This window comes from Prionailurus viverrinus, chromosome C2, assembly GCF_022837055.1.
Source record: "Prionailurus viverrinus isolate Anna chromosome C2, UM_Priviv_1.0, whole genome shotgun sequence".
NCBI classification, from domain to species: domain Eukaryota; kingdom Metazoa; phylum Chordata; class Mammalia; order Carnivora; family Felidae; genus Prionailurus; species Prionailurus viverrinus.
Window position 1 is genome coordinate 14882446 of NC_062569.1, and position 16638 is coordinate 14899083.

The window sequence follows — 16638 nt, forward strand, 5'->3', positions numbered from 1 at the left end:
GGCTCTGACCACTGGCCCCGTTTCACTTCCTGCTCACAGCAGCGCAGTGGGGGAGGCCGCGTCGTTCCTGTTTTACAGAGGAGGAGACCGAGGCAGAACAAAGAGACGGGCTCACCTGCCATCTACGTGTAGGATACTGACATCTCTGGATATGTGATGAGAATGGAGACAAGACTGCTCTAAAACTGCCTTCGCAGAAACACTTGCAAGCAGATAAGAGGGTTGCTTTGACCAGCGGCTTAGGAAGCAAGGAGAAGGGGAAGGGGCCACGCACCCAGGGCCTTGCCACAGATGGGGCTCAGGTGGCCTGCTAGGAGAGGTGGGGAATCTGAGCGCAGGGCTTTTCTTGTGCTGAGTGGGCACAGTTAGCTTGGGAACAGAACGGAAGTGTTCTAGACCACTGAGCAGGGATACTCCACCTTCTGGGTCCTCCTATCATTGTGCTTCTCGGCAGCTTTAAATAGCACGTTAGCAGCAAAGAGAGGAAGAATGGAAAACCATCCCTCTTCTCATTGACAGAATTCTCTTTTTAAAGACTCCTTTTTCGCTAGTGGTAAAATTTTGGAAGCCGGAAAGCGGAAAGACAAGTATTGACTGACTTAATAAACCCAAGGAAGCTGGACTCTTAGACATGGGCACCTGATTTGGAGAGGTTTATCAACCTCAACAAGGATTATCAAACATCTGAGGAAGAGCACAAGTCAGAAGCCTAAGCAAAGAGATGACAACTTAAAAACAAAACAAAAACACGACAGTCATTAATATTCTCTGAGAGAAAAGATGATGCATGTAGGAAATAAAAATAGGATTCTGTTTGTTGTTGTTTTTTTTTTCCAACGTTTATTTATTTTTGGGACAGAGAGAGACAGAGCATGAACGGGGGAGGGGCAGAGATAGAGGGAGACACAGAATCGGAAACAGGCTCCAGGCTCTGAGCCATCAGCCCAGAGCCTGACACGGGGCTCGAACTCCCGGACCGCGAGATCGGCACCTGGCTGAAGTCGGACGCTTAACTGACTGCGCCACCCAGGCGCCCCTAGGATTCTGTTTTTAAAAAACATGCAGATAACCAGAGTGAGTTTTGGAAAATAAAAATCTAAGAGCAGAAATGTACCTATCAATAAAAATGCTGGAGGGGCGCCTGGGTGGCGCAGTTGGTTAAGCGTCCGACTTCAGCCAGGTCACGATCTCGCCGTCTGTGAGTTCGAGCCCCGCGTCAGGCTCTGGGCTGATGGCTCGGAGCCTGGAGGCTGTTTCCGATTCTGTGTCTCCCTCTCTCTCTGCCCCTCCCCCGTTCATGCTCTGGCTCTCTCTGTCCCAAAAATAAAAAAATAAATAAATAAATAAAAAAAACCCAAAAAAAAAAAACGTTGAAAAAAAAAATGCTGGAAGATAATTTTGAGGATATTTCTCAGAAAGTAGAACAGGGGCGCTTGGCTGGCTCAGTTGGTGAAGCTTGGGACTCTTGCTCTCAGGGTTGTGAGTTCTATCCCCACGTTGGGTGCAGAGATTACTTAAAAATAAACTCTTAAAAAAAAAAAGTGGAGCAGAAGATTAAGAGATGGAAAATAAGAGAGAAAACATTTGCTAGATATTAAAGAGTGTCCAGAAGGCTAAACATCCACAAAAATGAATTATAGAAAGACAGATAAAATAAGCAATGAAAAAGCTAACAAAAAAAGTTTCAGAATAAAAAGGTCTCATCAAAGTTCACCACAATAAATTCATACGGATTCTTTTTTTTTTAATTTTTTTAGTGTTTATTTATTTTTGAGAGAGAGAGAGAGAGAGAGAGAGAGAGAGAGCATGAGCATGAGCAGGGGAGGGGCAGAGAGAGAAGAAGACACAGAATCCGAAGTAGACTCCGTGCTCTGAGCTGTCAGCACAGAGACCGACGCGGGGCTCGAACTCACAAACTGTGAGATCGTGACCTGAGCCAAAGTCAGACACCTAACTGACTGAGCCACCCAGGCACCCCAAATTCAAATGGATTCTTACCACAACTTACAAAGAGAAAAATCCCAAAATCTTCCAGAAAAGAAAAAAAAAATTTTTTTCACTTTCAAAGTACCAAGATTCAGAATGGCTTCAGATTTCTCAGTAAAACCATGGAAACTGAAAGACAATAGAGAAATTCTGAGGAAGAACGGGTTCCAATTGAGAATTCTGTGCCTAAGACAATTAAATTTCAGTGTCGATGAGAGACATTTTTATATATACAATTTCTTGCCATTTTTACCTCCTATGTGCTTCTTTCTCAGGAAGTAAGTCTAGCAGGTGCCCCCCAAAGGTAGGGCTAAAACTACCTTGGAAGGACAGAGACGGGGAACTCAACTCGCAAGCGACATAAATAGAAAACCTAAGTCGTGAACATAAGCCAGGCCAGAGTCCAAGACCACTGGGGCTGTGATTTCATTTCATTTTTTGTTTTTATCCGATTACCATGCTAACAAGAGTTCAACCAGATTTATTATGAAAGTAATCAGCCCCTGGGCCATCTTCTTTTTCCCACTACTAACTATTCCTCTGAAACAACCACTGTCATCCCCTTTTGCTATCTCGTTTGGCATTGCCTCCGAGTCATTAAATAACATAGTCCTACTTCTTGAGGTTGCCACTTTAGTCATTCCCTATGTATTCTCTACTCTGAAAGTTAAAAATGATTCTCTACTCTGAAAGTTAAAGATGAGCCTGGCTGGCTCAGTGGGTTAAGCATCGGACTCTTGATTTCAGCTCGGGTCATGATCTCATGGTTCATGAGATTGAGCCCCGGTGCCCAGCTCTGCACTGACAGTGTGGAGTCTGCTTGGGATTCCCTCTTTGTCTCTCTCTGCCCCTCCCCCACTCACGCGTGCTCACACTCTCTCTCAAAATAAATAAATAGACATTAAAAAAAAAAGATGATTCCCATTCTGCCGCCACCACCACCACTCTTTGGATAGGTCTGCTTATTCTGGAAGTTGTTTCTTGCCTTAATTTCCACACTACACTAAAGCTTTGGGTTGTGTTTCCTATCACTCAAGTATGTTTCATATGGTGTGTGTGTGTGTGTGTGTGTGCGCGTGTGCGTGTGCGTGTAATTTGATGATTGAGTCAATGGGTTTGAAGTAAAGCAAAGACAAGGAATCAGTAAAAATAAAAATTCCTATAATCAAGACAAGCACACAAATGTGTGAATAAGATTTTCAACAGAATCATAACAGAGACCATGGAGAATATAGGGCAAAATAGAGAAAGTGTTAATAAGTCGATTTATCAGGGCAGCACACGTGAGAAATAAAAGCAAGTTCAAGATCAAAGAAACTACTCAGCCTTCTTACTTTAGATACAAATTGGCAATTAGCCTAGATCACCTTACACAGTGACCACAGAAGGGCTATGGGATCCAAACAGGAAGTATCAGCCTCAGAAATCTTAAAAGCCCCTGATGCGAACTTCTACTCTTTGATCTGCCAGCACCAATTTTTCCTTATGAGGACAGACCCTCTTTTTTTGGAGAACTCCTCCTCTCTCCAGGATAAGCATATATGTGGTGCTAGCAAAAACTTCTTGTCCCAAACATTTTATTCTGAAGCCCTATTGATCAAGCTAGAGGTGGATATGTGATATAAAGCCATGCGAATTCAAATCCTTCCCTGAGATGTTATAGAGAGTCCTACAGAGCGCAGATGATCCTTCTTAATGGTACCACGAGTCACCTAAAAATCGGAACTTCTGAAATATACAAGAAAAAAGAAAAGAGATATTGAGGGAGGACTACTAGCCTCCACCACAATGACCTACTAAGACAATGTAGCAGGATATTATAACTGGAAATTCTCCCTTACACCACAGCCCTGGGGAGGGCGGGTTCTGTGCCATGTTTTTGCTTTAGAATGTATCTGCATCAATGGGGTAGATTTCAGATTATGCAGATTTACAAAGGAAAGGAATTTGAAAACTCATTCTGTGACTGTGAATCCCTTGGGTGTTTCAAGAGGATTAGAGAGGGAGCAGGAGGGAGAATTGGGCAGAGGGGGGCAGGGGGGGAATGGCTGCCACTGAAAAAGTTTGCTGTGAGCTCCTGGGCCTCTCCACCGGGGGTGTTTGCGAGAGGACAAGGCTGTAACTGCCCCTTCTCTTCAAGTCCAGTGAGGAGGCCTCCGCAGAATGTTGTGACGGGACATTGGTTAAAAGATACGTTTGCATAGAGCTGCTGTCATTCCTAGGGCCCTGCTCTACCATTCTTCTTTGAGGAAGAAGTAGGGGAGAGTTGCTCCTGATTAATTTGAAGGGTGATGATGGAGTCTTCAAAAGGACCCCCTGGAGAGCCTTGAGCTGGGAGATACAGGGAACCAATGCTTGACTTACACTGTTACACTCACAGCAGACTGTGGACTGGGTCTGAGTCCTCTGTAACAAATCTAGAGTGAGAAGGGCTGACCTCAAGCTTTGGTGGTGGCACCCAGGAGCAGCTGCTGGGTTGAGATGGGTCTACATCTTTTCAGAGCAAGGGATGTGGGCTGTGGGGGCAGAGTCTGCGTGAAATTGACCTGGGCTTTTTGAAAGACCTCCTTAAGAGATAAGGACAACTCAGCAGAAAAAGGCTAGAGATGTTTGTCATTAGTGCCCAGAGCCCATTAACACAGAAGGCAAGTCACATACCTCTTATGCTCAAAACCCTGCAAGTAAAAGCCCGAATTATTACAATATCCCAGGAAGGTACTCCTGTCCTTGCTTTTCCCCAGAAGCAGCCGGTTGAAATCAGCTCAGGCCCTCTATGTAGAATATTCTTCATCCAGGTATCTGCAAAGTATGCTCCTTTACTTCCTTTACATGTTGTCTTAGGTTGGATTCCTTAGAAGCAGAGCCTGTGACAACGTGTTTTGTGCAGTAACTCCTTGAGGGAGTGCTCTCAGGAGAAACCTGGAAGAAGCAAGAGAAGGAGAATAAGGCAGAGGAAGCCGCTAAGCGAAGGTGTGAGTTCTAACTTCCCCTACCTGATCCCACGGAGAACTCAAAATATGAATGGCACTACAGAATTGTCCTACCTTGATGCAAGGAAACCAGGTTATATATACCACCTATCAATCAGTTACTGGTTGCAGGCTTCCCCTCAGTGGGATATATAAACTTCCAGGCATCTCCTGGCAAAAGGGCTCTTATCAGCTGAAGACAAGTGTCAGAAGGATGACCTGTGAGTCATTATGACAGCTAACACAGGGACTGGGACATGGGAGCACTCTCCCAACAAACGCGAGCTGGGAAGGTCGCCAACAGTGTCTACTATGGGTATCTGAAACAGTCTTATCTTCCTGCCTTGAATTATTGTTTCCACCACTGGTATCACTTCCTAACGTTAATATCTTTTACTTTTTTTTTTAATTATTGCTTATTTCCTACAGCTAGGATGTAAGCACCAGAAGGGAAAGGATTCTATTTTGTTCACTATTATAGCTACATGTGATACCTAGAATATTACTTGATTCAACAAACACATACTTGTAGGTACTTAATAGATTCTTATTGAATGAAAGACTAAATGAATAAATGATTGAACAAGAATCTGGAGGGGAAATGTTTTAAAGGAATGTGGGAGACAAAAATGTTGCTTTTTTGGATACTAACCATGTTTCATGCTCATTTGAGAAGCTGATTACTGAAGATACCAGTAATCACTTATAGGGAAAGTTTGCCCCTGGGAAGCAATACTACTGAATGGAGAGCACAATGTGAGGTGCTTGTCTCACGAAGAGGCGTGATGCTGTGTATTGATTTAGTATAGAGAGGACTCTATTTGAGCCCTAGTGATCTGGTATACCAGATGGCTGGAAGGAGTCTGGGAAACCTGAAACTAACTATGTATATATGCGTTGGTATCTTCTACCTCAGTGGCTCTATCTATCTCAGTGGGTCTGGAGGGTTGGCCCAGCTACAACTGTACCAGCCAGAAGCATCTCTGAAGATGCTGTCACTAGAGGAGTAGCCCTGCCCAGAAGCAACAGCCCTGTCTGTCCTGTGCTGAGAGTGTCCAGAGAGGCTAATCAAATCTCCCCTTTGAAAAAATCAATATAGACTTCTCATCCCTGGGAAAGCTAAACCTGCATGTCAGATTCACCTGGGAGCTTTAAAAAATACTGATGCTCAGGTGTAAGCCCAGACCAATTGAACTCAGATCTGTGGAACGGGGACCCAGGCAGTGGTATATCAAGAAGGTCCTCAAGTGATTCTAATGTCCATTCTAGGTGGAAAAGCCACCAGCAACAAAGCAAAGGAAAGGACATTTTCAACTTGTGTAAGCAACAGTGAACACATTGACTGGTTGCTTATGGAAGTTACATGGTAGGAAATCGCATTCCCAGTCTTTTCAAGGAACACCGGCTCCCAAGGAAAATTTAAACAGTTCTGTATTTGAGGCTCAGGTTATGTTGGGGAGGCTGCTGTCTCACTGGGGTAACATCTCACTTTCCTCCCTGATAGGTGACTGTGGCAGGCCCGGGGCCTACGGATCTCCCTCATTCCTTAATACTCACCTTCCTCTCTTCACTTCCCACTGTCTTTAATGTTTAGCCAATCTGGTACGTCTCCCCAACCAGACCCTCCCACCTACAGACTTCCATCTGTGAAAATTTAAAAAGCGAAACCTCACTAAACTGGGGTCAGGAGGTTCAGCAGGGGGAGCTCTCACACCCTGCCACTTTTCAATTGCAGACCCAACAGGAAGAGAGGGACCCAGGACCTAAGTGGATACTACTTTATTACCCCAGCAGTAGGAAAAAGGTCTCTCCTCCTCTCCACTCCCCCAGCAGTCCAGCCAATGAGAAATTCACAATCGACCAATGGAAAGCCACTGTACTTCAAACTCCTGGTTTACTTCCATGGACTTTTTGTTTATAACAGCCTCCCCAGTGTCCTCTCTTTCCTCTATAAAAGGGCAGTCTTCTCCTTTGTTCTAGGGCCTTGTCTATGATTTTGCCACAGATTGCAATTCTGTTATTCTAGAATAAACCCATCATTTGCTGATAAAATAACTGGCAGTTTTATTTATTTTCTTTTTTTTTTAATGTTTATTTATTTTTGACAGAGAGAGAGAGACAGAGCATGATTGGGGAGGGGCAGGGAGAGAGGGAGACACAGAATCTGAAGCAGGGTCCAGGCTCTGAGCTGTCAGCACAGAGCCCGACGCGAGGCTCTAACTCACGGACCATGAGATCATGACCTGAGCCAAAGTCGGACACTCAACCCAACTGAGCCACCCAGGTGCCCCAGTTTTATTTATTTTCTTAAAAAATGTTTATTTACTTATTTTGAGAGAGAGAGAGACTGTGAGTTGGGGAGGGGCAGAGAGAGAGAGAGAGAGAGAGAGAGAGAGAGAGAGAGAGAATCCCAAGCAGGCCCTGGGCTGTCAGCATAGAGCCCGACGCAGGGCTCAGTCACAGGAACCATGACATCATGACCCGAACCAAAATCAAGAGTCCAATGCTTAACCAACTGAGCCTTCCAGGCGCCCCACTGGCAGTTTTGTTTTTAAGGCTAACACATCTTTGTGCCCTTATAATTAATCCTAAACCACTCAGGCTCGGTCGTTCATTTGAAGCTGACAGCCTTCCTCCTACACCCAGTTTCTGAGGGCCTGCAGCAGGTGGGGTGGCCTCTGAATGCAGTGCCTGAAGGCACTAGAGAGGTAAGGTGGGGAACAGAATAGAGAGAAAGAAGGAAGGAGAACCTTCCCCTATGGCTTATTAAGAAAAGATACACCTGCAGCTAAACTTTGCAGTGAGTATTGTCCTTTGGCACTTACACATGTATACTTGCTTGTGGGAGCCTAACTTCTATTTTTATCTTCCTGACAGCAACCCTACTTTCCTTTATTGTAACTACCTCTTTCCAGTTGAATACTCCCTGGAGGTACTGTGTTCAGGGACCATACTCTCTTTTAGCCAAAGGGCAGGTGCATGGCTAGGGCCAGGTCAAGCAGATATTCCCTCCTGAAATATACACCTTGAGCAAGGGGTCAAGGCAACGGAGTACAGTGTTACAGTGAGTCAGCCCAGCAGAATATTCCTACTCAGATTGTTTCCAGTGAGAGAACATCCCAATGGTTCCTGCTACCAGCCTCCAAACGCTGTGCCTTCCCAGACCCAATTTTCCAGCCTCCTTCCGGATGCCTCTCTGAACTCTCAGTAGCCTAACGATTTCCTCTTTTGCTCTTGTTTTGTTTTGCTTGTGCATTGGTTGACGGGGGGTGGGGGGTTCATTTTTGTTGTTGGTTGTTGTGTTTTTGTTTCGTTTTATTCTATTTTTGTCTAAATTTGCCAGAGTCTGTTTCTCCAGTTTGTAAGCAAAGAACCCTCCCTTAATCAGTCTTCCATTTAATGTGCGTGAGAAATCCAAATTCCTTCCATGTCCTCTATTTCTTATGAACCAACAACCAGGTCTTATTACTTTTGAAAAAAAAAAATCTATCTCTGCACGTCACCTACCTAATTCCTGTCCTAGTTATATGTCAAAGTTCTCTTACGTTAGTCGATGATGAGAATAGTTATGACCAAATTCTTCTTCTTCCTCTTCTACTTTAAATGTGTATTTATTTTTGAGAGAGAGAAAGAACATGAGCAGGGGAGGGCCAGACTGAGAGGGGACAGAGGATCCAAAGTGGGCCCTGCGCTGACAGCAGTGAGCCTGATGTGGGGTTCGAACTCATGGACTGTGAGATTGTGACCTGAGCCGAAGTCAGACACTCAACCGACTGAGCCGCCCAGGGGCCCCAAATTCTTCTTAGTAGGGGGAATTTAGGGGTATGTAAAGACACATAAGTTAGTCTTGCACTCAATATGTGGCCTACCATGTACCAGAAATGGCGTTCAGGGTGATAACCGTTTCCACCTCCCATGTCATTTTATAACACATTTCTATGTCGATAAGGAATCTGTGCATGTTGACCCTGTAACCTGAGCAGTCCCAACCAGCTGGTCTGGTGTTCCTCGGTTCTAGTCCTGATGAGGCCCCTCTCATGTGACCTTGAGCAACTCACTTCCCCTTTCAGCCTGATCTATACAATGAAAGGCCTAAAGAACGTGATGTCCAAGTATGACCTTCATTGATCGCAGGAAACTTAGGTCATATAATTTGGTATTGTAATCTCCTCAGGGCCTGGAGTTCCAGATGGGGCCAAGGCCTGGAGACTGACTCATCCTCTTCAGGATCTCATCAGTCTGTCTGCTTCTATCCATCTCTGTGACCACCACGACTCTCTACTATTGTCAGGACTATTGCCACAACTTCCTCAAGGGTTGACTCTGGCCTCATCACAACTCTTCTCTGCACAACAGAGATCTTTTTAGAAGGTGAACCTGAATATGTCAATTACATTTCTTTTAGGGTGATCTGATCTGAGCCCCTTCCCATTTCTTCAGTCTCGTGTCCTTTTTGTTCTTGCCCTGTGTGTTCCAACCTCAATCATCCGTTTTCAACTCCTCCCAATGCCACAGATTTTCCTTGTTCCAGGATCTTTACACAAGCTCTGTCCTCTGCCTCTAACACTTACTCCTCTCCCCTTGCCTAGCTAGTTCACTCCTCCTGCAGATCTTGCCTCAGAGAAGCCTTTCCTAACCTCCAGGACAAGCCAGGTAGCCCTGTCCAAGGATCCCTGTATTTTCCTGCAGAGTCCTTATCACAGTGATTAATTATAAATTTAATTATATGTTTATTTAAAAAGTGTTATTTCCCCCACTGTTTTGCTTATCACTACAACCCCAACACCTAGCACAGTACCTAGCACACCACGAAGAGGCAATAAAGCCATTGCATACATGAGCAAAGAAGTGAAACTGGAACACGTCCAAGCATCTCATCCCTCTTTCCTGTTCTGTGCACTCTGGATAGATCCATACCACAGCCCAAGCCAATGTCCACTTACCTTGATCAGCCTCTTCCTTATTCTTATAAAACATGCTCTTGAGAAAAGCTGTAATAAATTAAAGGGAAACTCACCATCAGTATGCCTGGTGTATTTACACATCTACTGGCATCTGATTTAGTAATGAGCAATGCCTAGGTTTAACTTGAGTCCAAGGAATCTTAACTTTCTTAGCAGAATTTCAGAGGTTCAAAGGCAAGCCCTTCCTTGTAACATTTTTTTTTTCTGGCCCTTTAGACTCCCATGTCATCCCCATTACAGGGTCTCCTTATCTCCTGGGCCCATCATAAGGAAGTTACACATAATATCCCATTATCCTATCCTATCCTACTGCACGAATAAGGAATTCCTTCCAGAAGCATGAGAGCCCCTTTTCTGTGCAGCTTGAGTGCTTCCTTCCCAGCACTTCCTGCCAGTTCAGTATAATTATATGGCTTTCTCCTTTCTCTGGATGGCTTTCAGTAGAATTGCAAAATCACACAATATTTAAGCCAGAGATTTCTGTGAGCCCATCCTATGTGGCAACAATCTCCTTGAGTGCCCTGCATGATCAGCTATAATCAGAAGCAGCAGAGGAAAACCAGCCTTGGGTTCAATGGAAGGTAAGATAAATGTGATGATTACTTTGTGAAGCTCCATGGAATCCAAGGTCTTCTCCTCGCTGTGGGATAGAGACGTCATAGTGATTGAAGAACCAAGGCTTGGGAGCCAGGCAGAGCTGGGGTTAATCCCTGACTTTGTCCCTGTGAATTTGGGAAAGTGACACCTCTACAAGCCTCAGCTCACTATCCATAAAATGAGAACAATAATGCCTACCTCATATACTAAGGTGCAAAGCAGAGTCCCTGAAGCAAGAGGGGAGGTCACTGTGTAGTGGCTTAAAAACAGAAGAGTTCTCAATTTATTATTTTTTTTATTTTTTTATTTTTTATTTTTTGGCTCTAAGCTCATGGAACCTATGGAAGAGGAAAAATAATTTCCCTCTACCCTTCTAGATTCTTGGCTGAAGTGATCCCTGTAATCAAAAGTCAGGTTAACAGGAGAAACCCCCCAAGAAGTTTAATAACATATATACCTCTGGTATACATGGGATATACCGAGAAAATTTCCAGGAAAATAAGGTGATGGTCCAAGCCATCATCTTATATAACATACCCTGCTAGAGACAAAAGATGTTCAGAAGTGGGAGGCCAGTTAAGGGCGATTTTCAGGTAAAGCTTAGTAACTGACGGCATGATTGTTGCACAGATTTAAGTGTCTGCCCTTCTCCACGGACAAGAGTTTCTGGAGACTAAGTCATCCCCTCCCCCATCTTCCTGGTACAGCCTGTTAGACATCCTTGCAAATGCAGATTTCCCTTGTAAATGTAAATGTCTCTTACAAAAGGGTAACTTCTCAGTTTTCAGAGCTTCACCTGTTTCTTAAAAATAACCAGTTTAAAACAATCAATGTGCCAATGAGGTGTATTTTGCGGTTTATATTTTGTCCCCCCTTCAGGCTTTACTGTTAATTTACTGGGTATCTCTACAGTTTGTCCTTTTAGTCTATGTTTTGAGATTGGCTCCATCTAACTTTTTCTTTCCTGACATGTGTATAATACAAAGGAAGACATTTTTTAAAAGTAAAATCCTCCCCCCCCCCCCATTACTTAATCTAATTCCTGTTAGGATAATTTTTCTAGATAAGTTTATCTGTCATCCCTTTACTCTTCCTTTCTGAGTTTAAAAGGCTATAATGATCTCAGTCTCACTCATTTAGCGCAGCGGTTCTCAATCTGGTTGAGTTTACCCCCAGGGGACATTTGGCAATATCTGTAGACGTCTTTATGGCCACATCTGGGGAAGGGGTGATACTGGCATCTGATGGGCAGAGACCAAGATGCTGCTAAATATCCCATAATGCACAAGGCTGCCCCCCCCACCCCCCCCCACCCCACCCCCACACAACAAAGAATCATCCAACCCCTCACGTCAATACAACCGAGGTTGAAAGATTTTGCTTTAGAGTAAGGCTGTTCAGCTTGTCCAAATCAAACCTCCCTTGAATCCGGTATCTCAACAGCCTCGATTCTAAGACAAGCACCTCCCTTTAAACTTTGATTCCCTCCCCTCCTCTCCAACTCTGACAAACAGCTGCTTCAAAATAGTAACATGCAAAGTCTATCTTAAACACACTGAGTCAAGAAATTCAGAGTTAAGGTTTAAAAATTCGAGGCTGGCACTCTGCTGTTAAAAAAAGACAAAACCCAAAGGTGCCAGGGTGTGAGCTGGAGACAGTGTCAAGCCAAGCTTTCAACTCCAACCCTGCCACTTTTGACTTTTGTGGGCTTAGGTCAGACTCTGTCTGCTATCCTGGGATGGCTGTTCTGTGGTTTCCTTCCGACTGCTATAGAACTTTAAGAAATAAACATTGGCAATATTCAGAGATGGAGGCATGAGCTATTTAAGGTGTGGAATCCAGGGATGTCTGGCTGGCTCAGTCAGTAGAGCATGTGACTTTTGATCTTGCAGTCATGAGTTTGAGCCCCACGTTGAGGTTAGAGTTTACTTAATTAAAAGAAAAAAGTTTAGAATCTAAATCTGTAAATTTTATTTGTTTACTTTTTTATTAAAGTCTTTTAATGTTCATATATTTTTGAGAGAGAGAGACAGAATGTGAGCAGGGGATGGGCAGAAAGAAAGAGAGGGAGACACAGAATCCGAAGAAGGCTCCAGGCTCTGAGCTGTCAGCACAGAGCCTGACATGGGGCTCAAACTCACAAACCACCAGACCATGACCTGAGCTGAAGTCAGACACTCAACCAACTGAGCCACCCAGGCACCCCAATATTTCTTTAATAAAATCACTAAGTCATGGCATTTTATGTTCTAGATTCATCATACTTAAAACACATTATTTAGGGGCGCCTGGGTGGCGCAGTCGGTTAAGCGTCCGACTTCAGCCAGGTCACGATCTCGCGGTCTGTGAGTTCGAGCCCCGCGTCGGGCTCTGGGCTGATGGCTCGGAGCCTGGAGCTTGTTTCCGATTCTGTGTCTCCCTCTCTCTCTGCCCCTCCCCTGTTCATGCTCTGTCTCTCTCTGTCCCAAAAATAAATAAACGTTGAAAAAAAAATAAAACACATTATTTATTGTTGGGGCGCCTGGGTGGCGCAGTCGGTTAAGCGTCCGACTTCAGCCAGGTCACGATCTCGCGGTCCGTGAGTTCGAGCCCCGCGTCAGGCTCTGGGCTGATGGCTCAGAGCCTGGAGCCTGTTTCCGATTCTGTGTCTCCCTCTCTCTCTGCCCCTCCCCCGTTCATGCTCTGTCTCTCTCTGTCCCAAAAATAAATAAAAAACATGGAAAAAAAATTTAAAAAAAAACAAAAAAACCCACATTATTGTTTATGTCACTTACATGTTCAGTAAGTCAGTTACCTAATAATTTTGTGCTTTGCAAAAGATGGCATAGCCAAAAAGCATGGTACTGAGAGTCAGGACAAAAGTGAATTTCCGTCCTACCTCTACTGTTTACATTTTGAACAAGTTACATAACTTCTCTGAGCCTTATCTTTCCCTTTCAAGAAAAGGGGAAAATAATCTCTGTTTCATGGATGAACCTTGTATGTATATAAAGTCCAATCAAAGTTCTGGAACATATAGGCCCTTTAATAAATATTAAACCTTACCAAAGGGCAAGGTTCATCTCTCCAGTCATGGGACCAAACTACACATACATGAAAAGGGAAACTGAAAAATTCAAGGCCATGAATGACATGATAACCTGCCTTGAGATTCAAGAGGATTACAAAGAGATCACTAATGATTATCTTGCTGTATTAGCCCAGGGCCAATAAATACTAACTATATGTATATTTGTATGAAAATAGGAAGATGGACCAGGATATAATCAAGTTGTCATAATTAGCTGGATTATAGTGTATTCACAAGACTGTAATGAGATGTGAAGCTAGAAAAGTAGTTGGTCTGTATTAGTCAGATATAAGCACAATAATGAAGGATAGTAAACCACCCCAAAATGCAACAAGCATTTATTCTCATGCTTATGGGTCTAAAGGTCAGCTGAGTTTAGAATGATCTGGATTGGGCCTGGCTGGGTAGCTTAAATCCACTCTGGAACAGATGGCTTGGATCCAGATTATGGTTTGGGCTCAGGTCTGCATGTGTGTTCACAGTGGGGCCAAGGCTAAGAGGACAGCAGGAATTCAGAACATGCTCTTCTCATGGCAGATCCAGAGCATAAGAACCAAGCCAAACCATGAAAAGCATATGTGTGACCTTGTCTCCTATGACATCTACTCATATTCCATTGCCAGACCAAGTCATGTGGGGTAGGGAAGATAATTCCGCCTACAGTAGGAGGGCATAGCAAAGTTATAAAGCAAATGTATGGATGTGTAATCCCATTTCAGGGGAGTGAAGAATCAGGACCAATAATTGAATCTATTACAAAGTCCATGAGGGCAGATCCTAAACAAGGAAGTACTCTGTTAGAAAGAAAGAAAGAAAAAGAAAGAAAAAGAAAAAGAAAGAAAGAAAGAAAGAAAGAAAGAAAGGAAGAAAGGAAGAAAATTTCGTCCCAATAGGAAATCTTTGGAAGCAAGTGATGTGTTCAGAGCTGTAGCTGGCAGTAATGTATGAAATAGATTGGATAATGGAGAGAGGATACCAAAGGCAATGAGAAAACATATCTGTAGCCTGGAAGGAAGGGCATGGTGAGCTGTATTTCAGAGGAGGCATTGGAAAAGAAGATAAGGACAATGAGAGGGATTGAGAACATGGCATTCAAATAATTTAACTATTAACTGGCTGTTAGGTGGATATATGGCAAAAGAAAAGGAGTCATCAGGGATAATTTGGAATCGGAAGATTTAGACCTTGTAGTCTAGGAGAATGATAAAACTACTCGTAATAATAGTATATATATTGTTTACCAAGCACTGTGCTAAGAACTTTATAGACATTATTTTATTTAACCACAAGAACCCAATAAGAGAGGTACAGTTTTTAATCTCCATTTTTGAGATGAGGTTACTGAAGTAACCTGCCTAAGATCATAGCCAGAAAGTGGTAGAACAGGATCGAAAGTCTGGTGATCACTTCCAGAATCTACACTATGTTACCATTCATTTCCTTATTTCTTACCCGGCTATATTACCGAAATGTTCATATTTTATATCATATTTAGCCACATACCAAACTATTTCTCTGTGACCAATAAAATAGTTCAAGTGGCAAGTGGAATTATTTAAAATACTATGAATTCTTAGGATTAAAAAATATATAAGGCAATGGGAAGGGCAGTAATAACTGATGTCTGGTCAACCAAAATGGTCAAGACGGATAGAAGAGTCACATCTATAATTATTTCATGGAAAGGTCTTTTATTCGATCATTCTGGTTGAGTAGTTTTGTTTCTCCCTCCCCACTAGCCTAGCCACTTCCCAAGTACAAACAAAAAGAAGAGATTGCCGGGAGAAATAAATACCACCTAACTTTAAGATGCCCCTCTATGTATCCTCCACACTCGACAGCTGTTCCTTAATTGGGCAGGGGCTGCAAACACTGAGGCTCTTCTCCTTAGAACTGGAAGGATGATACTGCTTCAAGGAGAGTACAAAGAGCTTTCCCATTTTAATTATTACTCATCCAGGTTACTACTATCCTCTCTGTATTCCCATTTCACAACCTGGGGTTTAAGACTTCCACCCACTGGAAGTCTCTCTGCAACTAGGGCCAAGTCATCAGCATCACATTGGTGTCAAGTCCTTCCATTTCTGTCCAGATTTTTAGCTCATCTTTGAATTACGTTGACTTTCTGCAAGAAGTAGTAGACATAGAAAAGTGGGGAAAGTTTTTAAAAATCCCCTTTAATTACCCTACAAAATGCTTAGTTTCAATCAAGAGTTTGATACGTAATCATCCCCTTTTAGAAAAGCCTTTTTCAGTAATTGAGATCCAAGAAGAACATTCTGGTTTTTGATGCTCAAGGGGCGTGTGTGCTACAGACACGGCACTGGAAGTCGTTTCTACCAGTTGACATGAACAAATTTTTTTATTTTATTTTAAGTTTGTTTATTTTGAAAGAGAGAGAGCATGAGCGGGGGGAGCGGCAGGGAGAGAGAGAATTCTAAACAGGCTCTGCACTGATAGTGTGGAGCCCCATGCGGAGCTCAAACTCGCGAAGAACCATGAGACCTGAAACCGAGATACAGATGCTTAAGCAACTGAGCTACCCAGGTGCCCCTTGAAAAAAGTTTTAAATGGCGGATCTTCCTGACTGCTATAGGAAGGAACAAAAGAAAGCCATCTTTCTTTTTCTCCCACAGAATCTGTAAGCTTCTCTTTATTCAATTTTTTTAATGCTTATTTATTTATTTATTTATTTATTTTTGAGAGACAGAGAATGAGTGGCGAGGGACAGAGAGAGGGAGACACGGAATCTGAAGCAGGCTCCAGGCTCTGAGGGGTCAGCTCAAAGCCTGACACAGGGCTTGAACTCCCAAACTGTGAGATCATGACCTGAGCCTAAGTCAGTTGCTTAACTGACTAAGCCACCCAGGCACCCCAGACTCTGTGAACTTCCCACTGTGTCTTCTTTGATGGAGGTGCAAGCCCAGCAGCTGTATTGAGGAGGCTGGTGGATACCAAAAGCCAGTCTCCACCAGAGGGTTAGCACCTGTCAGCACAGCAGGCAACACCTCTGATATCCATATGCCTCGATTATTTTCAAAAAAGGTTTTGT